Here is a 27,781-nt window from a genome sequence, read left to right as displayed (position 1 = left end):
ATGCAGTAAAAGTGGTCTTCAATAGCAACAAAAACAACAGAAAGTCCACATACACATGGAAACTGAACAATACTCTACTCAACAAAAACAACAGAAAATCCACATACACATGGAAACTGAACAATACTCTACTCAATGATACATTGGTCAAGGAAGAAATAAAGAAAGAAATCAAAGACTTTTTAGAATTTAATGAAAATGAAGACACAACATACCCAAACCTATGGGACACAATGAAAGCAGTGTTAAGAGGAAAATTCATAGCCCTGAGTGCCTCCAAAAAGAAAATGGAGAGAGCATATACCAGCAGCTTAACGACACACCTGAGCGCCCTGGAACAAAAAGAAGCTAATTCACCCAGGAGGAGTAGAAGACAGGAAATCATCAAACTCAGGGCTGAAATCAATCAAATAGAAGCAAAGAGAACCATATAACGAATCAACAAAACCAGGAGCTGGTTCTTTGAGACAATCAACAAGATAGATAACCTTAGCCAGACTAACCAAAGGGCACAGAGACAGTATCCAAATTAACAAAAATTAGAAATGAAAAGGGAGATATAACAGAAACTGAGGAAATTCAAAAAATCATCAGATCTTACTACAAAAGCCTATACCCAACACAACTGGAGAATCTGGAGGAAATAGACAATTTCCTAAACAGATACCAAACACCAAAATTAAATCAGGATCAAATAGATCATCTAAACAGTCTCATAACCCCTAAAGAAATAGAAGGGGTCATAGAAAGTCTTCCGACCAAAAAAAGCACGAGACCAGATAGTTTCAGTGCAGAGTTCTATCAGACCTTCAAAGAAGACCTAACAACAATACTCTTCAAACTACTCTACAAAATAGAAACAGAAGGAACACTACCCAACTCATTCTACAAAGCCACAATTACACTGATACCAAAACCACACAAAGATCCAACAAAGAAAGAGAACTTCAGGCCAATTTCCCTTATGAATATCAATGCAAAAATACTAAATAAAATTCTTGCCAACCTAATCTAAGGACACATCAAAATGATCATCCACCATGATCAAGTAGGCTTCATCCTAGGGACGCAGGGATGGTTCAATATAAGGAAATCCATCAATGCAATCCACTACATAAACAAACTCAAAGAAAAAAAAACCACATGATCATTTCATTAGATGCTGAAAAAGCATTTGACAAAATTCAGCATCTTTTTATGCTAAAAGTCTTGGAAAGAACAAGAATTCAAGGCCCATACCTAAACATAGTTAAAGCAATATACAGCAAACTGGTAGCCAACATCAAACTAAATGGAGAGAGAAACTTGAAGTAATCCCTCTAAAATCAGGGACTAAACAAGGCTGCTCTCTCTCTCTCTTTCTCTCTCTCTCTCCTCTCTCTGTCTTTCTCTGTTTCTCTCTCTCTCTGTCTCTCTCCATATCTTTTCAATATAGTACTTGAAGTTCTAGCTAGAGCAATTAGACAATATAAGAAGGTCAAAGGGATAAATATTGGAAAGGAAGAAGTCAAACTATCACTATTTGCAGATGATATGATACTACACTTAAGTGACCCAAAAAACTCCACCAGAGAACTCCTACAGCTGATAAACAACTTCAGCAAAGTGGCTGGTTATAAAATCAACTCAAGCAAATAAGTAGCCTTCCTATACTCAAAGGATAAGCAGATTGAGAAAGAAGTTAGGGAAATGACACCCTTCACAATAGCCACAAACAATATAAAGTATCTTGGTATGACTCTAACCAAGCAAATAAAAGATCTGTGGGAAGCCATCCTGAGCTATTCAGATTTAATGCTTACCCAGGGCCCTAAGGTGGTGGCTGCTAAAATTTGAGAACAATTAACTAGAGCCTCCCCCATGAGCTGTTGGTGCGAGAAGATTCCCGAGAATACCACAAACTGTTCCTACCCTAACCGTGGAATGTTCCTGCCAGCCTTAACTCCGGGTGTCCCCACGGATGACCTCCTCACTTCCTGCTTCAATCGCTAGGGGTGTCTCTGCCCTTCCCTCCTTTGTTCTTGTGTGAAGGTCAATTCCTTCTCTGAAAGCCTTAAAACTCGCTTACCTCCCCGACATTAAATGAGGCCTTGACACAACCCAGACTGACTTTGTCTTTCTTAGCGTGCTTGGCTTCCTTTCTCTCTTCCCCCCCATTTTTGACCCTCAGGTAGTGCCTCCTCGGGACCCTGGAATAACTGGACCTGCTGGACGGGTCAAAGATCTGTATGAGAAGAACTTCAGGTCTCTGAAGAAGGAAATCAAAGAAGACCTCAGAAAATGGAAAAATCTTCCATGCTCGTGGATTGGCAGGATTAATATAGATAAAATGGACATCTTGCCAAAAGCAATCTACAGATTCAACGCAATCCCCATCAAAATCTCAACTCAGTTCTTTATAGAGTTAGAAAAAGCAATTCTCAATTCATCTGGAATAACAAAAAACCCAGGATAGTCTAAACTATTCTCAACAGTAAAAGAACTTCTGGGGGAATCAGTATGGCAGACCTCAAGCAATACTACAGAGCAATAGTGTTAAAAACTGCATGGTATTGGCACAATGACAAGCAAGTAGACCATGGAATAGGATTGAAGACCCAGAAATGAACCCACACACCTATGGTCACTTGATCTTCAACAAAGAAGTAGAAATCATCCAGTGGAAAAAAGATAGCCTTTTCAACAAATGGTGCTGGTTCAATTGGAGGTCAGCATGCAGAAGAATGCGAATTGATCGATTCTTATCTCCACCAATCCTTCATCTGACAGAGGGCTAATATCCAATATATACAAAGAACTCAAGAACATAGACTCCAGAGAGCCAAATAACCCTTTTAAAAGATGACAGATCTAAACAAAGAATTTTCACCTGAAGAACTTCGGATGGCGGAGAAGCACCTTAAGAAATGCTCAACATCATTAGACCCCAGGGAACCAAATAACCCTATTAAAAATGGGGTATAGAGCTAAACAAGGAATTTTCATCTGAAGAAATTCTGATGGCTGAGAAACACCTTAAGAAATGTTCAACATCATTAGTCATTAGGGAAATGCAAATCAAGACAACCCTGAGATTTCACTTCATACCAGTCATAATGGCTAAGGTTAAAAACTTAGGAGACAGCAGATGTTGGCGAGGATGTGGAGAAAGAGGAACACTCCTCCACTGCTGGTGGGATTGCAAGATGGTACAACTCTGGAAATCAGCCTGGTGGTTCCTCAGAAAACTGGGCATGACACTTCCAGAGGACCTGGCTATACCCCTCCTGGGCATATACCCAGAGGATTCCCCAGCATGCAATAAAGACACATGCTCCACTATGTTCATAGCAGCCTCATTTATAATAGCCAGAAGCTGGAAAGAACCCAGATGTCCCTCAATGGAGGAATGGATACAGAAAATGTGGTATATTTACACAATGGAATATTACTCAGCAATTAAAAACAATGAACTCATGAAATTTTTAGACAAATGATTGGAACTCGAAAATATCATCCTATGTGAGGTAACCCAATCACAAAAGAATACACATGGAATTCAACCACTGATAAGTGGATATTAATTAGCCCAGAAGCTCTGAATACTGAAGACACAATTAGCATATCAAATGATTCCCATGAAGAAGGAAGGAGAGGGCCCTGATCCTGGGAAGGCTTGATCCAGCATTGTAGGAGAGAACCAGGACAGAGAAATGGGAGGGGGTGATTGGAGAATGGGTGGAGAGAAGAGGACTATGGGACATATGGGGAGGGGGGCACTGGGAAAGGGGAAAGTATTTAGAATGCAAACAAAGAATATAGAAAATAAAAAATAATAAAATAAAAAATAAAAATAATAAAAAAAGAATGGATCAATTTGCATTCTTTTGCATGCTGACCTCCAGTTGAACCAGCACCATTTGTTGAAAGGGCTATCTTTTTTCCACTGGATGGTTGTAGCTCCTTTGTCAAAGATCAAGTGACCATAATTCTGTGGTTCATTTCCGGGTCTTCAATTCTATTCCATTGATCTACTTGCCTGTCACTGTACCAATACTGTGCAGTTTTTAACACAATTGCTCTGTAGTACTGCTTGAGGTCAGGGATAGTGATTTCCCCCAGAAATTCTATTACTGTTGAGGATAGTTTTAGCTATCCTGGGTTTTTTGTTATTCCAGATGACTTTGAGAATTGCTCTTTCTAGGTATATGAAGAATTGAGTTGGGATTTTGATGGGGATTACATTGAATCTGTAGATTGCTTTTGGCAAGATGGCCATTTTTACCATATTAATCTCTCTCAGATGATTCTTAACCTGTGTCAGGTTGACATAAAAACTAGGTAGCACACTGTGTTACAAACTGCACCCTTGTGCTCACTAATTGAAGGAATTTCAAACAAGCGAGGGCCGTTCTGCTGAAGGCCTGCTGGGGGGAAAGGCATGACTGCTGCCTAAAGCAAATATGGTTCAGTCAAATGGGGCAATAAAGACGGAGTCTGCATTCAGCCCTCTGGAAAAGAGCCTGGTGGTTCTTCAAAACACCAAACACAGGATTACTGTGTGATCCAGCAATGCCATTCCTAGGTAAAGGCTAAAAAGAACCGGAAAACAGGTGTCCAAGCAGATAGACATGAATGTTTGTGATGGTGTTATTGATAATATCTCAAAGCAACTAGGTCATAGCTCAAGAGTAGAGTGCCTGCCTTGCAGGCACAAGGTCCTAGGGTTGATGCCCAACACACACACACACACACACACACACATACACACACATACATACACAAACACACACACATATAAAAATAGATGAATGAGTGAGTGAGTGAGTGAATGAGCGAACAGGAACTGGATATGGCTCAGCAGGAGAGGACTTGCCCAGCAGGCACAAGGTCCTAGGTTCAGTGCCAAGCATCACAAACAAACAAGCAATGAGAACCTGGGGATATCGCTCCATGCTAGAGTGTGTGCCAACCACACTCAATACCTGTCCTGGGCTCAGTGACCAGTGCCACCAAAATAATACCCAAAAGGCAACCAAGTATTGAAAGAATAGAAAATACAACCTAACTCCAGCCTTCTAAGGAGCCCCAAACACTTCATATTCCAGAGCCCGCTCTTTGTGCTCTTTATTAGAAAAGATCACATTCCAGAGTCCACCCTTTAAGACCTAGGCAAAAAGGCCTTGAATAGGTGATCCTGGCCCCACAAGGTTACTGGAAATGAGCTAAGCTTATCTTGCTTCTGTAAACTGCTTACGCCATTACCTATCCAGGAGTTCACGCAACTATAGACTCCAAGAAAATAAGAAACTAATTGGTCCACTGAGTGCAGGCTCCAATAATTTAAACTGATTGGCCTAAAAACTATGGAGTGGTACAAATCGATTGGCTTGCATTTTGCGGGCTCTCGATGCTAAGGAATGATTGGTTGGTGATTCGCAGGCTTTGTTGTGAACTTATAAAAGTTGTCCCAATTCTGCACTCGTGGTCCACAGTCCTCTAACCCTGTGCGGTGTATGGCTGTGGAACCCAAAATTCTGGAATAAAGAAATCTTCATGCTATTGCATCGAGACTGTTTCTCGCAAGTGATTTGGGTGTCGCCTTCCGAGGTGTGGGGTGCTGGGGCACCCTCAGTTTTGGGGGGTCTTACATTTTCTTGGTGCATTGGCCGGGAAGTGCAACTCTCCTTCACATGTGAGAACCAACTCAGAGGTAAAGGGGATCCCTTCTGGAATATGTGTGTGCCAGCTGGTGTCTATGTCCTGAGTATCTGTCCTGCTCTGTTTTCTGAATTCAAATCTTAGGAGATGCGCATTTTTTGTTTTTGGTGGGCAGTTGTTCTCTGGCTCGTGAGAACCAGAGGATCGTGGTGAGTAGATGTGCTCTGTACCACAGGCTGCGACCGGGGGAGACGTTCCCGGGTATTTGGGGGGAACTCCAGGAACCCTGGAAGATTCCCGTCTGAATGTCGGAGAGGACATGGTAGTTCTACTGAATTGGAGAAACATTATTAGACATACTGTCCCCAGGGCTCTGGTTTTCTGATCTGGTTCTGTCTGTCTCAGTGGAGGCGAATACTTGTCAGGGTGCCACTGTTTATTTTCTGTCTGTCTCACCATTTGTCAAAGTCTGAGTCTATAAGTCTTTCTGAAAATTTCAGTTTTGCTTGCAAGCTTCTGGGGCTCAGAGAGCCTGTCTGGTATGGTGCGTTCGACTGGCAGCTGCTAGAGTCGAGACCGAGGGGGTCTGGAGGAAGTTGGACCCTGGAGAGAGCTGAATAAGGCTCTCCTCCATCTGTAAACAGCAAGACACTAACAGCGGGAGCCATTTTGTTTTGCTAAATCTGGTCCCTGCAATGTGTGCAGGGGCACCTGGTGTCTGAAACTGGGCCCCTCTAGGGGCAAATTGTGTGATTTTCCTTGCTCTGTGTTCTTGAATCTAGAGGCCTGACAGTGGCAGGGTCAGGCTGTCTATGTGGTGTTGTTTTGTATCATGTTTTGTGTTCTTGGACTTAGATGGACGATATTATTTTGACTATTAGACTGACTGAAAAGCATCTCTGTCTGTGGCGCCAAAATCACGTCATGTGACTCAAGTGCACCAAAATCAGGTCACATGACTTAAGTGCGCCAACTTAGAACAAAAGGAGAGACAAAATACTTGGACTCTGATACCCCCTGGTGGGGAAAATAAGTCTTGACAAGAAGCTCAATGTGGCAGGTGCGAGTATTCTGGTACATTAAGTTGGTACAAATGATTTATTTCTTTTATTTTAACTTGTTTAAATCAGTATGATCGACGTGATGTTAAACTTTGTGGTTATATTGTTCCTCTGGGAGAGAGGTCAAAATAAGGGAGACCTCCAGAAAACTAGATTCTAAAATATTAAATGAAAAATCTATCTTTGTGATACTTAAATCTTTATAATTGGTATTAAGTTCAAGGCATAAGTTCTTATTTGTTACAGGGTTTATTTTGATACAAAAATCAAGGTTTTCATTGGTATAAATACTAAATATTTGCAAGTACAGGATTTACACCCAGTTCTTTGTTATTATTACTGATCTGAGATGTTTAAGCCTATGAGTTTAGGGCTAAATAGAAATATAAGGCTCTGAGTTTATTGTTAGGGTGTTTTCTAGGTTTTAATCTGAAATAGCTGAAGATAGTTTAACAGACAACAGTCCACATTACTTTACATAGATAGTTGGTTTTCAAAACCATCAAAAATCCATGGTATATGATGTTTATGTCTTAAAAACTATGTTAAGCTTTCTCTATATTTTCAGTTAATATTGGTCACTCTTAGATTTCTGATGGGGTTGAAGACTGTTAGTCTCACAGACAGCCCAACCTTGAGAAAACTGATGTAGATTTAAATAAATGATTTTCAGGTGACATAAAATTTAAAGCTAGGACATGAGTCAATTCTTACAATGTTAATTCTTAAGTGTTAATTCTGACTGTCTTTTAAGATAATACAGATAAAAGGGTTCTGTTTAATTGACAGGGATGATAAACTTGATGTTATGTCTATCTTATATTTTATAATTTACAAAATGGTAATAATTATGCTCAATTGATATTTAGAGAGGACCTGAGACCACCTATCCTGATACCACAGTGGCTCTCTCACTAAGGGAATATTTCCCAAGAGACTAATTAAGCTCTTTGAGACTGCTTTATTTGTAATACAGGAAACCAAAAAGATCACCCCCTCAGAAAAAAGGTAAGAGGCACCTGAAAGACCAACACCAGACTCCACTGGCAGGTCTCGAGGGCATGGCAGCCCACAAATTTGACCAAGGTATATAAGGTTAAGTAGGGACCAGATGAGTCACCTGCAGCTTTTCTAGAGCAGCTCATAGAGGCATTCTCCCAATATACATGCTATGAATCCAGGGGCAAGGAATATAAAGCTATTATATTATGACAATGGCTTTTATAGACAGGGCTAGTAGAGATATCAGGAAAAAGCTTCAGAGGCTAGAGGGATTTGGTGCAGGTTGCTGAAAAGGTCTGTAGAAGAATTTAATGTAGGTTATTGAGAAAGTATGTAGAGAGATTTAGTTTGTTGAGACCAGGAGACAGAGGAGGAGAAGAAACGGAGAAAAAGAAAGAAAAATGACAGGGAAGGAAGGAAGAGACAGAGAATCCTGCCTATAATAGTTAGAAAAAGCAGAAAAGGGAGACAGAAAAGGACCAGTGTGCATACTATAAGGAAAGGCCACTGAGCCAGAGTGTGCCCTAAGAGATAGAAGCCGGGAGCAGGAATTCCCAGGTCTTGGGAAAAGTGCCCCCAAATGGCAAACCCGGGTGTTAGCTCTGGGTGAAGACAATGACTAGGGGAGATGGGGTTTCTGACCACCTCCCCCAACCAAGGATAACTGTGGGAGTGAAAGAGAAACCCACTCAGTTCTTGGTGGACACAGGGGCTCAACACTCGGTCTTTCAAGCCAATGGCGCTGTTTCCAAAAAAAGATCTTGGGTCCAAGAAGCCCCTGGCACCAAAATGTATTCATGGACAACCCAAAGAACAGTGGACCTAGGGATGGGATGGATAGCCCATTAATTTAGGGTCACCGTAGACTGTTCCTACTCTCTGTTGGAATAAGACATACTCTCCAAAATGGAGAGGGGGCAGATATGCTTCCTGCCCAACGGGCTTCATCTAACTGCCTCAAATAGAGAGACAGACCCCTGCTGAAAGTTGCTACAGACTGGAGCAGTTTTCTTCATGATGGGCAGAGATAAGCAGGTACTGCTATGGTGGATGGCACAAATGTCATCTGGGTAAAAGAATCTTTACCCCCTGGCATGTCAATGCAGAAAGTGGAGCTCGTTGCCCTCACCAAGACCTTGGAACTTGGAACCAGCAAGAATATCAACATCCACATGGATAACAGGTATGCCTTTGCCACAGCCCACATCTGCAGGGATGTATGCCAAGAGGACTGCTCACATCAGAGGAAACCAACAGGAAATCTTGGACCTCTTAGATGTCCTAATGAAATCAGCCACTGTGAGTACTCACTGCCCAGGATGTCCAGGGAAAAGACTCAATGGGCAACAACCAGGCAGAACAAGTAGCTTCAGGAATGGATATGCAGGAGCCTATACTGATTATGGGTCTATAAGAGACAGCCACTGGGAAATAGAACAAAATTAAGAAGCAGCCTCACTTAAAAAAGGACTGAGATTGCTGGCCACCCTACCAACTATTACCAAGATAAGGTACACACAAGAAGGGTGAACTATATTCCCCAGAAAGTAAGCCAAAGACTCACTAAGTCAAATGCACAGAAGGACTCATTAGGGGATTAAAAACCTTGTCCTGGCAGTTAAGGGACCAAATGTATATATTTATGACTCAGGTTTTAGGCTAGAGAGATAATAGAACAGTGTAAGATATGCCAGCAAGTAAATGCTTATGCAGTAAAGAGTAAACAGGGCAAAAGACCTAGAAGACAACAGCCTAGAGTATATTAAGAGATTTTATAAAAGCTAAGGCAGGAGAGTATGGTTATAAAATATCTTCCAGCATTTATAGATATTTTCTCTAGATGGGTTGAAGCAGGAAACAGCTGCCAAGGTTAGAAGAAATTTTCCCGAGTTTCAGAGTGCCCAAGGTAATTGGATCAGATAATGGTTCTGTTTTTGTTTCTAAGGTAAGTCAGAAATTGACAGAGATATTGGGGACTAATTGGAAACATTACTGGACATACTGTCCCCAGGGCTCAAGGCAGGTAGAGAGAATAAACAAAACCCTATGAGAGACCTTAAGTAAATTGACCTTGGAGACTGGCTCAGGCTGGGTGGTGCCTCTCCCCTTGTTTCTGAACAGCCTCTGCCATTTTAAGCTGACCCCCCTAGAGATCCTCTTTGATACCCCAACTCCTTTGGTGTCTACTGGGCCCTCCCAGGAGGTGTCCCACAATATGAGATTTGCCTTAAATGCTCCAGGCATGCCAGAGACTCCTCACTGCTTCCAGATAGGTGACTGGATCTGTATAAGAAGCCTTCAGGAACTGTTGCTGAAACCCTGATGAAAGAAACCCTCACCAAATTGACCACAGAGACTGCTGTTATTGATTAGATAGCTCTCCTACCCTTTTTGCTTCAGGCTTTTGTTTTCTAGGCTCAAGGCCCTAGAGTGGGTGAGGCAGCAAGTGTGGAAGCAGCTCCGGGAGGCCTACTCAGGAGAAAGAGACTTGCAAGTCCCACATCGCTTCCAATTTGGAGATTTGGTCTATGTTAGACGCCACTGTACAGAATACCTTGAGACTTGGTGGAAAGGCCCTTATCTTGTACGCTTGACCACCCTGCTTTCTGCTTTGATGAGACCCTTTGTAATTTTACTCCTTTTGCTTACAATTGGAACCTGTGTAACTAACCAGTTAATAGTTTTTATTAGGGAACAAACAAGTGCTGTGCAAATTCTTATGCTATGCCAACAATATCAGAAATTAGGGCAGGACAATCCAGAATATATAGAGTCAGAGATTTAGTTCTATAGTTCTAAGATTAGAACTCCTAACAAGAGAAGAAGTGGGGAATGAAAGAATAGAAAATACAGCCTAACTCCAGCCTTCTAAATAGCCCCAAACACTTTATATTCCAGAGCCCGCTCTTTGTGTTCTTTGTTAGAAACTAGGTAAAAGGTCACAGTCCAGAGCCTGCCCTTTAAGACCTAGGCAAAAAGGCCTTGAATAGGTGATCCTGGTCCCACAAGGTTACTGGAAATGAGCTAAGCTTATGTTGCTTCTGTAAACTGCTTACGCCATTACTATCCAGGAGTTCACGCAGCTATAGACCTCCAAGAAAATATGAAACTAACTGGTCCACTGGGCTCCAATAATTTAAACTGATTGACCTAAAAACTATGGAGTGGTACAAATCGATTGGCTTGCATTTTGCGGGCTCTCGATGCTAAGGAATGATTGTTTGGTGATTCAGGGCTTCGTTGTAAACTTATAAAAGCTGTCCCAAATCTGCACTCGGGGTCCACAGTCCTCTTACCCTGTGCGGTATACAGCTGTGGAACCCAGAATTCTAGAATAAAGAAATCCTCATGCTATTGCATCGAGACCATTTCTCGCGAGTGATTTGGGTGTCACCTGCTGAGGCGTGGGGTGCTGGGGCACCCTCGGTTTTGGGGGGTCTTACAGTATGGTGGCTCATGCCTGTGACCCAAACTCTTGTGGATCACCACAAGTTCAAGGCCTGCCTGATTCATATAGTGAGCCCTAGGCCAACCAGGACTACACAGTGAGCAAAGAAGAAAATACCCAAAGGCAAAATGTTGCCAGTTACCTTCTACTCACATCGACCTGGCAGCAGCCCCAGTGTTCTGGGTTCCTGCCTGAATGAAAGACACACACACAGAGCCTTGTGTTTTAGTACGCCCTAAACAGCTCAATGGCTGGGCCACTCCCAAACCTACATGTGGCTACACTTCCCCTCTGATATTCCTGAGTTATTACTTACTGAAATCTACATTATATCTTTGCTGCCCTAGACCCACGTGTGTGGGGCTGGGGTCACTCTTTCCTGGCTGTTATATGTTGGCTGTCTCCAGGTCCTGCCCTCTCAGGTATGGCTGCTCCTTTCCCCCGGCACGGTGGTTATAAATCCTTCTCTCTCCATTCCCTTGCCCAAGAATCCTAAAGTCCCGCCTCTGTCTCCTTGCCCATTGGCTGCTGGCAACTTTGTTTACCAATCAGAGACAACTGGAGGTAGGGACCCTCCACGGCTTCCATGTGGATTCTCGTGCCATTTTGGGAACACAATTAACATAACACAAGCATTAGACCAAATTCACAACAGCAGAAACACTCCAAATATCTGTAGGTGGTAGATGGGTAGTGTTGTACACCCACATGATGGGATATTATTCAGCCATATAAAGTAATGATGTACTAACGTATCCTGTTATCACCGGATGAACTTATAAAAATATCATGCTAAGCAGAAAAAGCCAATGATAAAGTGTCGCTCAGTGACACCCTTCAGATAACCAGCTAAACCAAAATCATCTGTGTGGGTAAATACCACAAAGACCTCTTTCTTTCTTTTTCTGTTTCTTTCTAATTTTGAGACAGGGTCTTGTGTAACTCAGGGTAGCCTTGAACTCCTGATTCTCCTGGATCCATGGCCCAAGTGCTAGGATTACAGGCATTCATCAATCATATCTCTTTTAAAGACCTTTGTCCATTAATATTCCTGGTTAGTAAAATTTTCATGGGTGGAGAGATTAAGACATTTGCATCTCTTTTGGAAGACCTGTCTTCATTTGGGAGACTTCTGTGAAGCTGGGGAGAAACTGAAGAAGATCACACAGACCTTGATTCTGGATTCTTCAGTAGCTTCAAAGAGTTTTAACTATTTCCAACCCCACTCCCACCCCAGCCACACCCCCACCCCAGACCCTAGAGCATTCCTGTGTGCAAGTGGAGCCTGGCTACTCTTCTTTTGGAGACAAGAGCTCTCACTGGTACTGGTGAGGCTGGTTGACCGGCCATTGCCCTCAGGGATGCACCTGTCTCTCCCTAACCCCTGCCCCAGCCCTAGGATGTGGATTCTTCAGTAGCAGTGCTGGGATTGAACTCAGGTCCGCACATTTGTGCAGATAGTGCTTTATTGGCTGGGCTGTCTTTCTAGTCCCCCAATTCCCTTTCCAACTGCCCAGTGTGCTGGAATGCCATACCTGGGGGGCATCCAGTGCACCCTTTGTTCTTGCTTCAGCTGGATTTTACCTGTATTGTCAAACTCTCTTCAGTACACTAGAGCAACTTTTCTAACCTTTCTAGAAAGACTGCCACTGTTCACGAATTGCTAAAGCAGTTGGAGGCTTGCTGACGCAGGCCTGTGCTCTCAGCACTTGGGGGAGAAGGCACAGGCTCAAGGCCTGCTGGGATACGTGACACCCTATCTCAGTATTGGTTTGGATCAACAATTGACAGGATTTTTGCTATTTTTTTTTGGTTTGGTTTGGTTTTTGGTTGTTGCCCTTTCCCAGCTCAGGTAGAAACTGTGAACGTAGAAGCTCTCCAGACTGCCAGCTATCATCTGAGCTGCACATCCCACAGGGTCAGATGCAGAACTAGGCCCGGGAGCTGAAAAGAAGAGGGCAGCCAGGGAGAAGTCAGTCAGGACGGTGCTTATCCTGGAACAGAGCCAGCTCCCCAAAGCCTTCCACGCATGGCTGCCCCTCCAGCATCCTCATCCCCAGGAAAAACATTTTCCTTCCACTGCAATAGCTTGTATCTTCTTCCCAGTGAAGAGCATGTTGACTGATTCTTGATTAAATGGCTGCAGGACTAGAAACTGAACCTAGAACCTCAAGCATGCTAGGCAAGTGGGCATCCAATTAGCAAGCTTTCCTCCAATTATTTATTTATTTATTTAGATACAGGGTCTCCCTAAGTCTAACCTTGAACTTACTCTGTAGCCTAGGCAGATTTTGAACTTTCAATACTCCTGTCTCAATCTCCCAAGTACCTGGGGTTATGGGTCTGTGCCACCAGACCTGGCTGGGACAGAACTAAAGTCTTAACCAACTTGACCATTTTTTATATGCGTTATTTTATATGTCTTCTGTGGATGTGTGCATGTTAATAGACTCACAGGACTTCTCACTTGTTAATATGTCCAATGTTACTTTGTTTCAGACTTTCATGAGATGGTAAGAAAGTTCTTTTCGGCAGGAACTTGACGTTGACCAAAGTGAAGTTCCTCTCCCAGCCTTGGAGCGAGAATTCCTGTGCTAGCCATAATCCTGCTCCACCTAGGGTGGAGTGCTCAGACCAAGGTGAAGCCCACCTTTGTTCTCCAAGGACCAGCAGTTCCCTGAGGCACTGGCCGCCTGCAGAGCAAGCCAACTAATTCTGCAGACCTGTTTCCAGCCTTTGGGGGAAGGGTCTTCTCCTGCCTATATATATTTGGGGACCTCCATTAAACTTTGAGCCTTGAACAGGAAATTCATTGTGGCTCCATGGTTTCTATTCCCGTTTCTAATCCCAGGGTTCCTTCCAGGGAACCCGGTAACCCATTCGCCATAGCTGCTGGCAGCTACACCTGCCTGATATCAGGTTACTTCTTTCCTCAAGGAAAAGCACAAGCTCTTCCTTCTCAGGCTGGTTAGAACTGGTGATTTTCTCTCATTTCCCCTTCCCATTAGAAGATTTACTTTTACTATTGTTTAATTACATGTGGTGGGGGCGTGTACACATGAGTGCTTCAAGAAGAGTCCATCAAAATCCTGGAGCTGGACCTACAGGCACTTTGTGGACCAACTAACACGCGTACTGGGAATACAAACCAAGTCCTCTACAAAAACAGCATGTGCTCAGCAACTGAGCCACGCCCACCCCCAGGGCTTCCCCATTAGGGCCTAGGTAAAATAGTAAGGCCTAGATGAGATGTTGAGGTTTAGGTAAAATGTTAAGGCCTAGGTGACTGTTACAGGATAGCTCGCCATTATAAGGAAACTTTCTCATATGTTTCTGCTGTTTCTAGGAAAGTTTCTAATGCCAAGATCGATTGCGTATTCTGTTATGTTCTGTGTCCTTAGAGATCAATCATGATAGAAGTCAGTAGGACTGTTTTTATATAGTTAGCCACGATAAGCTTGGACCTGAACCAACCACCCAACAGTACCTTCTAACCCTATGTATAAGCTTTTATGGTTTTTGCCTTTATAAACTGTCCCTGGGATGGACCCCAACATAAGAGAGACACCTGCACCAAATAAGAAACTATTTGGAATAAGACTTCCATATTGAGCCGGGCGGTGGTGGCACACACCTTTAATCCCAGCACTCAGGAGGCAGAGGCAGGCAGATTTCTGAGTTCGAGGCCAGCAAGTTAGGACATGGATGTTAGACAAGTCCCATCCTGGAAGACAAATTAAGACATGAATGTTAGGCAAGGCAAGTCCCTGTCCCTACCCCAGCCAATAGGAGCCAGGAGAAGTGTACAACAAAGACATGTGAAAGAATAGAAAATACAGCCTAACTCCAGCTTTCTAAGGAGCCCCAAACACTTCATATTCCAGAGCCCGCTCTTTGTTCTCTTTGTTAGAAACTAGGTAAAAGGTCACAGTCCAGAGCCTGCCCTTTAAGAGCTATGCAAAAGGGCCTTGAATAGGTGATCCTGGCTCCGTAAGGTAACTGGAAATGAACTAATTATTTACTTATCTTGCGTCTGTAAACTGCTTACGCCATTACCCACATCGAGGAGTTCACGCAGCTATAGACCTCCAAGAAAATAGGAAACTAATTGGTCCACTGAGCTCCAATAATTTAAACTGATTGGCCTAAAAACTATGGATTGGTACAAATCAATTGGCTCACATTTCAAGGGCTCTCCGTGCTAAGAAATGATTGGTTTGTGATTCGTGGGCTTTGTTGTAAACTTATAAAAGCTGTCGCAGTTCAGCACTCGGGGTCCACAGTCCTCTACCCCTGCACAGTGTACAGCTGTGGAACCCAGAATTCTGGAATAAAGAAATCCTCATGTTATTGCATCGAGACTGTTTCTCGCAAGTGATTTGGGTGTCGCCTTCTGAGGCGTAGGGTGCTAGGGCACCCTCGGTTTTGGGGGGTCTTACACATGCTCCTAAGGAAATCCCCTATCCCTAAATCCTGATTGGTGGAATAACTTGGCAAGCATGTTTGTGGATTTTGGGCTAAAAAAACAAACAAACAAAAAAAAAACTTAATATCATCATTCAATTCCTGAATCTGGACCATGACCCTGGTCTATCGGTCGTTGGCCATATGCTCAATTACCTATCCCTGTGTGACTGAGATCAGTGTTGGTGTGATTTCTGAGGTAATTCCTGGACCCCCAACACTCTCCCCAACTCCCTCCTATTTACCTGTTCATTTATTTATGTTTCAGAGTCAGAAATGTTCATTTATTTCTCTTTCCCAGAATGTCATTGAACTTGTGATCGTCTTACCTTGCCTCCTAAGCTCTGGGGTCACAGGCATGTAACACCATGTAATCTTGTTATAATGATGAGAACATGTCTGTCAGCACTATGCCAGATATGACCATGCGAAAATTGGGAAAGACCGGGCATCCTGACTCCTGGAAGCCTCCCCATGTTTTATTGAGTAGTAATTTCCTCTGAGTAAAAACATTTCATCCTCAAGAAAGGCTCTTTAAGATTTGAGTGCAAGTAAACAACTTGCAAGGCTCAGAAGTCCCTGAAATTTATAAGGTACTTAAAGCTCCACCATCATCAAGGGTATATAAGCAGTGAAGGGCTGCTGAGGCGAGTTCTCCAATCTGCAAAGATGCCTGTACATTGTGTAGAGAGCTCAGGGTTCCAGCTTTTGTGAGTCATTATCCATACCAGGGTGGGTATCCAATGAGGCAGCTGCCTTTGAGTCATCATGTTCTTATAAATAACCCCAATAAATTCACTGGTCTACTAAGTTTGATTTGGACGGTATTATTACTTGGGTCTGTTGTTGGTTCCCACATCTGGGATGAACAGACAATTCTCATCTCACCAGGAATGTTGTCATACAACACTTTTCTATTAAAAGTCTCTAACTACTGTATAAATGCAGTCTCTGAATCCACATCCAGGGATGCTCAGAGAGAATGTACTTTAGATTTCTCCCTATTTAGTCATCAAATAAAACTTCCTGCCTGATCAGAGAATTGTTTGGTTATTTGCCAATTTAACAAATACCAAAAAGCACTGGAAGGAGAAGAGTTGGGGGCACACTTTCCAAATAGTCTATTTTCTGTCCCCTGGATTTATCTCTGATGGAAGTGGTATATAAATGTGAACTTGTCATGTTACTTTTCTTCTCATTGTTTGAATACCCACATGGAGAGATACTAGATGACTGTTGGCCCTCAAGAGGTCAAACCCATCCTGGGAGAGGGACCAGCAGCAGAGTTATTCAGCCTGGGAGTCATTTCTGTTGCTATACAGATAGAAGTCTTCCAGTAGAAAGCAGAGAAGAAGGGGCATTGGAGATGGCGAAGCTGGTGTGTGGGAACAGGTGTGCGCAGGGTGTAGGGCTGTGAGGTCAGAAGCAGATAAACGTTCAGGTAGGCTAGGTCCAAAAGAACAGCAGCTGTGCCCCAGGAGGAGGCTGGAGTCGCCTTTCTGGCCTCGGGAGAGCCAGTCAAGCACGTGGCAAACACTGCTGTGAAGGGAACTGTGACTGTGAGGGGGAACTGTGGGGGGGAACTGTGGGGGAAGAGACTTGAAGCAACAACCTGAAATCAATAGTCATGGCTTCCCCCTTTTCCTGGAATTCCTGTAGGGTTTCTTCAAATTAATTAGAATTATTTCTATTCTCATCTAGCTTTCAAATGAGTGAGACTCAGGATTTATTTACTTAGCTGTATGCAATTATAGGGGGATTACCCCTAATCTATATTCCTATTTACTAGGCTGTCTACTTCCCAGCTTTGTTACCCATGTACTTGCTGTTTGTGTCTCCAGCTATAGGGGCGGAGGGGATACTGAATATGCTTGGCCCAAGGGAAGTGGCACTTTTAGGAGGTGTGGCCTTGTTGGAGGAAGTGCATCACTGTGGGTGTGGCTTTGAGACGATGATGCCCAATGTGGAAGAGCATCCCCTTCCAATCAAGCTGTAGAGCTCTGGGCTCCTCCAGCACGTGTCTGCCTCCATGCCCCCAAGCTTCCCTCCATGATGATGACAGACTGAACCTCTGACCCTGTAACCCAGCCCCCATGAAATGTTTGCCTTTATAAAAGTTGCCTTGGTCGTGGTATCTCTTCACAACAATGGAAAGCTGACTAAGACAGGGGGCATTTCACTTGAGCACACGCTCCTGGTCCGTCTCCTCCATCGCTTCTAACTGAGACCTGTTCTCTGTCTTCCTCCTCCTTTACTCTCCTCCTTGTGCTCCCTACCTGCGACCCCAGTCTGGTAACTGCAACTCCGCCTATTTCTATTCTCCCCAGTAACTGGCTGTAGCTTCTTTATTTTAATCATTAATTTTAATCTGGGAGCAGATTAAAGGTTTACATGGCAGCACTTGGTGTATACGAGGATCTGCTTGTGGGGGGCAGCCAGATCTTGGGGGCCAGTATTCAGTGGCATTTGGATATGTAGCAGCACCAGACTAAACCCAACAGGTTTCTGAAGGAGACAGGTCTTCCCCTGCCCCACAGAGCGAGCTCTTCCTTGTCTCTGCCCCAGCTAATGGACTTGTCCATGCTGGTTCTTCACACGTGTCCCCTCTGGCCACACACAGCTTTTCCTTTGCTTCTGCCTGCCCCTGTGTCCCGGCTCGATCAAGTCTCTCCGTATGCATCTCCCGGAACGTGGCATGCGCCTTCGTTGCTAAAGTGCGATGGTCGCTTTCCATCAGTGTGGATACGTATTAACACTGAGACTTCGGGAAGACAGGAGAGCAGGCAGCTCAGCTCCTGATACAGAACGTGCCAGCACTTGGTACGCAGTTACTGTTCCATTTTGCTGGGTGAAAAAGAAGTGAGCAAATGAAGCCACACTTCCCTAACAAACGGGGCCTTGGACCTCCCGGGGCCGTGGGAACAGCCAACACAGTCTCTGAGCCTCCTCCAGCACAGCCGGCGCCTTCTAGATGGAGACCTGCTTGCCAGGGGAGCTGGGACAGCTGTGTCTCCCAGTGGGCATCACGCTCAGGTCACAGCACACTGTGCTTTTTACTATAGAAGGATGAGTGCATGGGGCAGTGGGCAGGTTTCTCCCAGACTGTAATCGTGTCAAGAGAAAATTCACGCAGCACTTCCTGCCACGGAGAAGCCCTGCAGGTGGGTTTGTCCACACTCCCCACTGCCACTGTGACAATTGCCTGAAGGGGGAGGAGCCAGCCAGGCCCTGGGCTCAGAGGTCTCCCCCCCCACCCCCGTGGGGGGCTTTGTTGTCTCCACGCAGAGCTTCACAGTGCAGAGATGGAGCAGAGTTGGTCATTTTGTGGTGGCCAAGAAGGAGCAAGACAGGAAGGAGAGAGGCAGGGGCAGCGTGCACCCTTCTGGAACATTCTCCCAGGAACCCGCTTCCTTCAGCAAGGTCCCACCTCCTACTTTCATCATCCCCAGTAATGCCTTTAGATCAAGAATCCATCACGGGATTAATCCACGGATCACTCCAAGACCCCAGGATCTAATTAGCTCTCAGTGGATTGACCCAGAAGCTGAGCACCAGGCCCTTAACACAAGAGCCTTTAGGGACATGTCTTATATCTAAGTGCTAACCTCCAGCCAACCTCTCTGGAGCGAGCCCCTCCACCCTCCCAAATCTTTCCAGCTGATGGTTCTGTGAGGGAGCAAACACACTGTGTGTTCAGTAGGAGCCTATGGGGTTCAGATGTGGGCGGGAGGACCACACAGAGTCACAGTTCTGTCCACTGAAGCCTTCGCTGACTTCTCTTTGTGCCTTAGCAGCCTTGTCTAGAGGGCAGCTTCCTCTGTGGCCTTCCCATGCTCCTTCCTGTACAACCATCAAAAGCAACACGACTGTAGTTTGTTAGAATCCTCAAGCACAGTGCCTGACACACAGCCTGACACACGAAATGCTGCTGAAGAGGACCAGGAGGGTGTGTGTGTGTGTGTGAATGTGTGTGTGCGTGCATGCACGTGTGTATGTGTGTGTGTGTGTGCGCGCAAGCATACGCATACAAGAGAGAAAGAGTGTGCTTTTGTTATCCCTGCACATTCTCCTGTATTCCTCCTCCTCCTGCTCCTCCTCCTCCTGCTTCTCCTCCTCCTCCTGCTCCTGCTCCTCCTGCTCCTGCTCCTCCTCCTGCTCCTGCTCCTCCTCCTGCTCCTCCTACTCCTCCTCCTCCTGCTCCTCCTTCTCCTGCTCCTGCTCCTCCTCCTCCTGCTCCTCCTCCTGCTCCTCCTCCTGCTCCTCCTACTCCTCCTCCTACTCCTGCTCCTCCTCTTCCTGCTCCTCCTGCTCCTGCTCCTGCTCCTCCTCCTGCTCCTCCTCCTCCTGTTCCTGCTCCTCCTCCTGCTCCTCCTCCTCCTGCTCCTCCTCCTCCTGCTCCTCCTCCTCCTGTTCCTGCTCCTCCTCCTGCTCCTCCTCCTCCTGCTTCTGCTCCTCCTGCTCCTCCTCCTCCTGCTCCTCCTACTCCTCCTCCTGCTCCTCCTCCTGCTCCTGTTCCTCCTCCTCCTGCTCCTGCTCCTCCTCCTCCTGTTCCTGCTCCTTCTCCTCCTGCTCCTCCTCCTTCTCCTCCTCCTGCTCCTCCTCCTCTTCCCCCTGCTCCTCTGGGCTTCTCACCCTTGTTAAAAGCTTCCCAGCACACATCTTTGATCCCAGAACTCAGAAGATGGAGACAGGCTGATCTCTATGACTTCAAATCCCACCTGCTCTCTATAGCAAGTTCCAGGCCAGCCAGAGCTACGTAATTAGAGCCTTTCTTCTCTTCTTCTTCTTCTTCTTCTTCTTCTTCTTCTTCTTCTTCTTCTTCTTCTTCTTCTTCTTCTTCTTCTTCTTCTTCCTCTTCTTCTTCTCCTCCTCCTCCTCCTCTTTCTCCTCCCCCTCCTCCTCCTCCTCTTTCTCCTCCCCCTCCTCCTCCTCTTCTCCTCCTCCTCCTCTTCTTCTCCTCCTCCTTTTCCTCCCCTCCTCATCCTTTCTCCTCCTCTTCCTCCTCTTCCTCTTCCTCCTCCTTTTCTTCCTCCTCCCCTTCTCCCCTCCTCCTCCTCCTTTTTTCAGCCCTGGGGATTAAACCCAGGGCCCTGCTCATATCAGGCAAGTGTCAAACAACTGAGATACGTGTCCAGCCTGTATAGTCTTTAAAAGTAATGTCAAGTTCATCTGAAACAAAATCAGTATATGCCTGGTGTCCTTACCTACAAAACAAAACTGTTGATGAGATTTTAAATAAGAAAGTATTGAAACAAGCATTTAAAACCCATTTCTCAATGGAAACAGTTACTCCTTTGGGCTTTCTGGATTGAAGATTGAGATAAACGGGTCCTCAGTGGCCTTTGAGGCTCTTTTCTACCCTAGGATTCTTGTCAGCAGGGAGTGACTGGTGCTCCATTTGTCCACAGATATCATGGTGACATGCATTCATCACACAGACAGGAGCAGAACCCCTGACTCCATGCCGTGTTCTCATTCATCGGCCTTGCTCTCTGCAGGTGTAGCCGAAACCTCACTATGTGGCAATGCTTGCAGAGACACTGACCTAAATTAGCTTCATCAAGCCCCAGTCCACCAATATGAGGAAGCTGATTCTCTGGAAGAGAAAGAGAATCGCTCTGGATCTCAGTGCGTCCGTCACTGCGTGAACTGACATCATCATGAGATCAGCTAGTGAGGCCGCTCCTGGGCTCATTATAAAAGGGACACACGCTGTCCCTCAAGCACATCCGTCTTCTGCTCATTGGTTTTCTCCTCTACATTCTGTGACATAGGCATGAAGAAGCATTTGCCAAATCACTGAAGAAAACAAACGCCTAATTTCAAGACTATGTAGGGAAGACAGTGGCTGCTCTAAACAACCAAGGAGGAAGCTCAAGCAGCCTTTCATAGGACAGAAACGACCGACTTCCATCAGTTTTAAAAAATAAACTTTATTGTTTAAAAAATCCCTTTCCAATAATACATCACACAACAAAATCAACCACAGCAGAAGTCTACGGGACTTAAAGGATGTGAATGTAGTAGACTCTGACATGGAGCCAGGCGCTACGTTCGGTGTACTTGGTGCACATAGCCACCCCCAAGTCAAAAACTCCATGTCAGAACTAGATCTAGGGAAACAACTAGCCTTATATCCTTTTCTAATGTGTGCCACTCCTACCATACCAATTCTTCTAAACTTGTTTCACAAAATAGAAAATGAAGAAATTGATTCTGTGGAGCCAGTATCATCTTTGTGCCAAAACCAAGAAATGACAAAAACCAAGCCAAAACAACCACGAAACAATTTATTTGGGGAGCATACATATAATAATTTTTAACAAAATACTCACAGGCCAAATCACAAACACATTAAGTAAAATATACGTTATGACCACATGGGCTTCATCCCAGGAAGTCAAGGTTGGTTCAATATAAATCAATAAATATAACACACCATATAAACAAACTGAAGGACAGTAGTTAATTATTTCAATTGACACTGAAAAAAAGCATCTAAAAAGTTAACCATGACTTCATGATAAAAGTCCTGGAGATTTTAGGAATGGATGGAACATGCCTCAAAATAATAAACAAAACAACACCCAACAGTGTATTAAATGGAGGCAAACAGAGAGCACTTCCTCTAAAATTGGGACTGAGAAGTGCCCACCGTTCCTCTCTAACTCAGTATAGTGCCCCAAATCCTAGCTATAGCAATTAGACAAGAGAAAGATATAAAGGAAGAACAAGAAGGGAAAAACTCACCTGGCTTTCAAACATCAGGATTCCTTACTTAAAAGACTGTTGAGTCTACTAGAAAACTCTTGAACCTAATAAACACAGGGAAGCTGTGGAAGAAAAAAATCAATCTTAAAGGAAAAATACAGTAGCCTTCATTTATATTAATAGCTTACTCTCTGATAAAGAGATTAGAAACAATATTCCATCTAAAATAACTCCCCAAAATCTAATATTTAGGAATATATCTAGCCAAAGAAGTGGAAGGACTTTACAATGAAAGGTGTTAAAAAAGAAAACCACTGACGATATTAAAAGATGACAAATATTCCCTGTTCCTGTATATGCAGAATCAATATTGTGAAAATGTCTATACTACCAAAATTAATATACAGAATTAATGCAATACTTACCAAATCCCCATGTCATATTCTACAGGACTGGGGAAAAAACTATTTACACAGAACCACAAATGACCGCAAATACTCAAAGCAATCCTGAGGAACAAGAGCGAGGCATGGACCACAGTGCAGAGCTTGGCGCTTCTGTGGCGCTGCAGCGAAGCAGAGACCCTCAGACCAGCACAGAAGAGGAGACCCTCAGACCAGCACAAAAGAGGAGACCCTCAGACCAGCACAAACTAACGAGGAGACCCTCAGACTAGCACAAACTAACGAGGAGACCCTCAGACCAGCACAGACGAGGAGACCCTCAGACCAGCACAAACTAACAAGGAGACCCAGACTAGCACAAACTAACGAGGAGACCCTCAGACCAGCACAAACTAACGAGGAGACCCTCAGACCAGCACAGACGAGGAGACCCTCAGACCAGCACAAACTAATGAGGAGACCATCAGACCAGCACAGACGAGGAGACCCTCAGACCAGCACAGACGAGGAGACCCTCAGACCAGCACAGACGAGGAGACCCTCAGACTAGCACAGACGAGGAGACCATCAGACCAGCACAGACGAGGAGACCAACCAGTCTTACAGAAGACTCAGAAGTACAATGACACACTATGTCTGCCTAATGCTTGACAAAGGAAGCAAAAGCACACTTTGAAAAAAGGTAGCTTTTTCCTTTGTTCAACAAATCGTGCTGGCAAAGCTACAGTTCTTCTGCAGAATGATGAAATTAGATTATCTTTCACCTTTCACTAAAAATCAAATCAAAATGGAGCACAACCTTAATTTAAACCTGAAACACAGATTTTTTAGAAGAAAATACAGGGAATGCTTTTTATTTTATTTTATTTTATTTATTTATTTATTTATTTATTTATTTATTTATTTATTTATTTATTTATTTATTTATTTTGGGGCTTTGTTTTGTTTTGTTTTGTTTTGTTTTGTTTTTGAGACAGGGTTTTACTGTGTAGCACTGGCTGTCCTGGAACTCTGTAGATCAGGCTGGCCTTGAACTCAGCGTTCAGCCTGCCTCTGCCTCCTAAGTGCTGGGATTAAAGGTGTGCACCACCACTGCCTGGTTTAGGGAATGTCTTTTAAGATACTGAGGTAGTGGAGAAGTTTACAGTTGACCTCCAGTACCAACAGACAGATACATGAAAACAAGGAAAGTCTATATAGCAAAGAATGCAGTCAGCAGTTTACAAACAACCCACAGAACAGGAGAAGCCTTTACCAGTTACACTTCAGAAAACGAGGGGTTGGTATCCAGAACTTGCAAAGAACTGAAAAACTAAATAAGAAGGGAATGAGGGACTCTGCCCCTAGTTGGTTTTGGTAGGTAAATAAAGTTGCTAGAAGCCAATGGTTGGGCAGGGCAGACAGAGAGGACTTTTAGGATTCCCGGACTACAGACAGAGAGAAAGGAGGAAGAAGGAGAAGGTAAAGGAGAGGAGACATCTTGCCTGGAAAGTGTGGGACAGAAAACATCAGCACCATGTAGGAGCTGGGGAGGTCGGCCCTGAAAGGGCTGCCCACTGGGTCCAGGGCAGCAGAGATGGAATGTAGATTTTAGTAAGTAATAGCTTGGGAATATCCAGGGAGGTGGATTAGCCGCGTGGAGGTAAGGAAGCGGCCCAGCCACTTTGCCATCAAAATATAAAGGCTGAGTGTGTGTGTCTTTCACTCAGATCATTGGAGCGGGTAGCGAGGAACCCGCTGCTGCCACCAAGATCAATGTGAGTATTTAGTTGGGCACTGCTACAGACAGGAGCACAACTGACCATTCCATAACTATTCTAGAAAGTGTTTGATATGCCCACCAGGGAAATTCAAATTAAATCTGCTCTGAGATCCTGCCTAGCTCTAGTCAGCAGGCTGGCGTCAGCAAATCTGACAACAATGTCTGCGAGGATCTGGAGATGAGGGAACCTTACTGCTGCTGGTGGGACAAGTCAATAGAGCGAAATTATCATGGTTCTGGGACTGAACCCAAGATGTGCCCACTAGGCCAGCACCGGCCAACTGAGCCAAACCACCTCTCTACACTACTTACTTTACTTTTTAATAAACTACCTTTCATTTCAGCACTCAGGAGGCAGAGACAGATCTTTGTGAGTTCCAGGCCATTTCAGAAAGAGAAGAAGGAAGGAGTAATTATTTTCCTCTGGGCAGGTATTTGTTTATGACATATGCTCACTATGTGGTCAGCCTGGTCTGAAACTTGTTGCATAATCCAGGCACGTCCTAAACACATAATCCTCCTGCTTCGGCCTCCTCGGTACTGTGATTACACCAGGTATAGGGCACCATGCCTGGCTTTATTTCTATTTTTTTTTTAAGTAAAAACTTGCCAAATCAATTACGTGAGTACTTAAACAACTTTATTGAGCTTTAGTTCCCATAGCATACAATTTCAGGATTTATAATACACAACTGGATGCTTTTCTGTCTCACACCCATCCACTGTCATTCCCATTCACCCTTAACCCCTACGTGACCATCTTTGTGGATTTACTCCTTACGGGAGTTTCATAAAACTGTAATGCACACTCTGTACACCTTTGTGATAATTTTTCCTTATGAGTACAGCTCTTTTAAGATTATTATATGTTATTGCCAAGTCAGCACTCTGCTCCGCTTACAGCTGAACGCATCACTGCACACACAGACTGTTTTATTTTCTCACATATCAGCTGACCTAACCACTGTTCCTACCTGTTACTGCTCTGACTGTCAGTGTGTCTGTATGTAACAGATACACAATTCTGTGTGTATTAGCTGTAGTCCTCAGAGGATGAATCTGAGTTTACCTAAATTTCCTGGCTAGCACTCTAACATTGTGCTTCCCTTTATAAAGAGAGAAAGGGAGGACGAAAAGAGGAAGCAGAGGAAGGCAGAGAGGCTGTGTCTATTCATTTGTCCTGTCTGAAGTTTCTGAGTACATCAGACATAAGAAGATTGGGGCTAAAATTCTGGCATCAAAGTAATTGCTTCCAAATTTCCTACAAAGGAAAGGCTTTGTGGGTTGGCTGAGTGGCTCAGTGCTCCGGACCAAACGTGACGACCTGAGTTCACTCCTCAGAGCCCACACAGTGGAAGGAGAAAACCAACTCCCACAAATTGTCTTCTGACATCACAAACACATACTAGGGTGGACTTGTTCATGTGTGCACACACACACACAATGAAATCAAATTTTTAAAAGAAAAGAAGATCTAAATTGGCTTTATATTTGAAGATCTGAAGAGGAAGGGCTCACAGCATAAGCAGGGCCCTGGTGACTGGGTGGGGAGCAGGGTGTTTAAAGGGTGAGAGGTGGCAGGCAGAAGTGGATAACACCCACAGACAGCCCAACTCAGAGTTGAATAATTTAAGGTGTTGAACCCCAAATTCAAAGTCTTAAACACCAATTTTGTACAGCACTGGGAAGCCTTTGGAAAGTGAGATTTAGAGGTCACATGATGAGACTGTGGGCAGAACATCAGCAGTGACTGGCCGTTCAAGTGGACCTACGTGAGGAAATTCTGCCAAGGCAAGTCCTCTCCTTAGGAGGCTGCTGCGGCAATTCTGGGCTGAGGTAAGAGCACTGAGGCGCGCCAGCTGGCGCAGTCTGGGGCTAAGTGGGCAAAAGCCACATTCATCATGGGACTGGTTCTCTAAAGGACCCACATCTCGGAGCAGGGAACTCATCATCTCCCTATTACATAAATAAATTTGTCATTTGGTGCTGAAAGTGATGCCAAGGGTTTGCTGCTAATCAAGCAGGAATCACAAGTTGGAGGAGAGGGTGGGCCCTTTGCCAGCTGGGCCAAGAGATGGACCCAGAGGCACAAGGCACAGCGGTCGGGCACACCATCCCTGCTCTGGGAGTCTGGCCTGCCAGTGCCTTTCAGGGCCATCTCCTGAAACCACACTCTCAAGGCTTCCTTCAGAACTGAGCAACCTGGTGGGGCTCAGTCCCAGAGGTGCATGGCTGGGCCATTGTCACTGTCTGCAGGGTTGACTGGAGGAAACAGTCAGCTGGGTTGACACCTGCAGGGAGCTGAGGGGAGGCAAAGGCTGGGGACAGGAACAGTTGACCATAACAGTCCTTTGCAGTGATGATAGTTGGCAACTGGATAAAGCTCCCACTGTGTGCTACACAGTGAATCAGAGCCCTCAGGGCTCTCTCAGTAGACAAGCTGTTTTCTTCCTTGAACCACAAGTAACCGCCTGCCATCCAAGCCTGCAGGCCGCAGTGGACGGGTTTCTTTCCACCTGCACAGACCGAGGAGAGGAGCACGGTCCCCTCCACCCGTATTCTGGAGCAATGTCTCTAAGATGCAAACGCCATTCTCCCTGTCTACGTCCCGGCCAGATGCTGCTCAGGATGCCACCGCTTCCAGTGCCAGCCTGTGCCCCTCTCTCTCCATGGGTGGGAGAATCACAGGTTCATGGCTGTGAAATGTTCAGTGAGTGGTCCACAGTGAATACCACCACACTGCAAGCACCTCTCCGAGTCGATCTTAGCTTGGCGTTTTCCTGCAGTGGAAGCTGGACGCTAGCTCAGCCTTGGCCTGGGGAGGGGACCCAGGTGAGGCAGCTCTGTATTTTGCCAGCGTGCTCTCAGCCACCTGGATTGTCTAAGAAACGACCATCCTCCCCCACCCTCCCCCGCCCATATCATTAGCAGGATCCTCCTCGAGGTCAATAAAAAAGAGAATGGGTCAAAAAAAAAAAAAAAAAACCGGAAGGGAGAAGGGGAGAGTTATCCGGAGACGTAGGGATTATCTGTTTATACCGAGAGTGTTCCTTACTACACAACTTTATGACACCAGCCAAACTGGTTTCTGCCAGGCAGAGAAGGACCTGCGGCTGCAGGCATCATCCGCTATCTTTCCTCTCTGAGGCAGGGTGGAGGATGCTTTCCTAAGGGTCTTCCAAAGCGCGCTGTTCCTCCTAGCGAGCGTCTACCCTCCTGACCCTCCACCGCACCCGGGGTGTATCCAGGCTCTCGTCCCTAGGACTGGAGAACAGGGGTAGCATAGAAG

Source organism: Apodemus sylvaticus, chromosome 6 (assembly GCF_947179515.1).
Source record: "Apodemus sylvaticus chromosome 6, mApoSyl1.1, whole genome shotgun sequence".
Lineage (NCBI taxonomy): Eukaryota > Metazoa > Chordata > Mammalia > Rodentia > Muridae > Apodemus > Apodemus sylvaticus.
Note: the sequence above shows the minus strand (reverse complement) of the source record.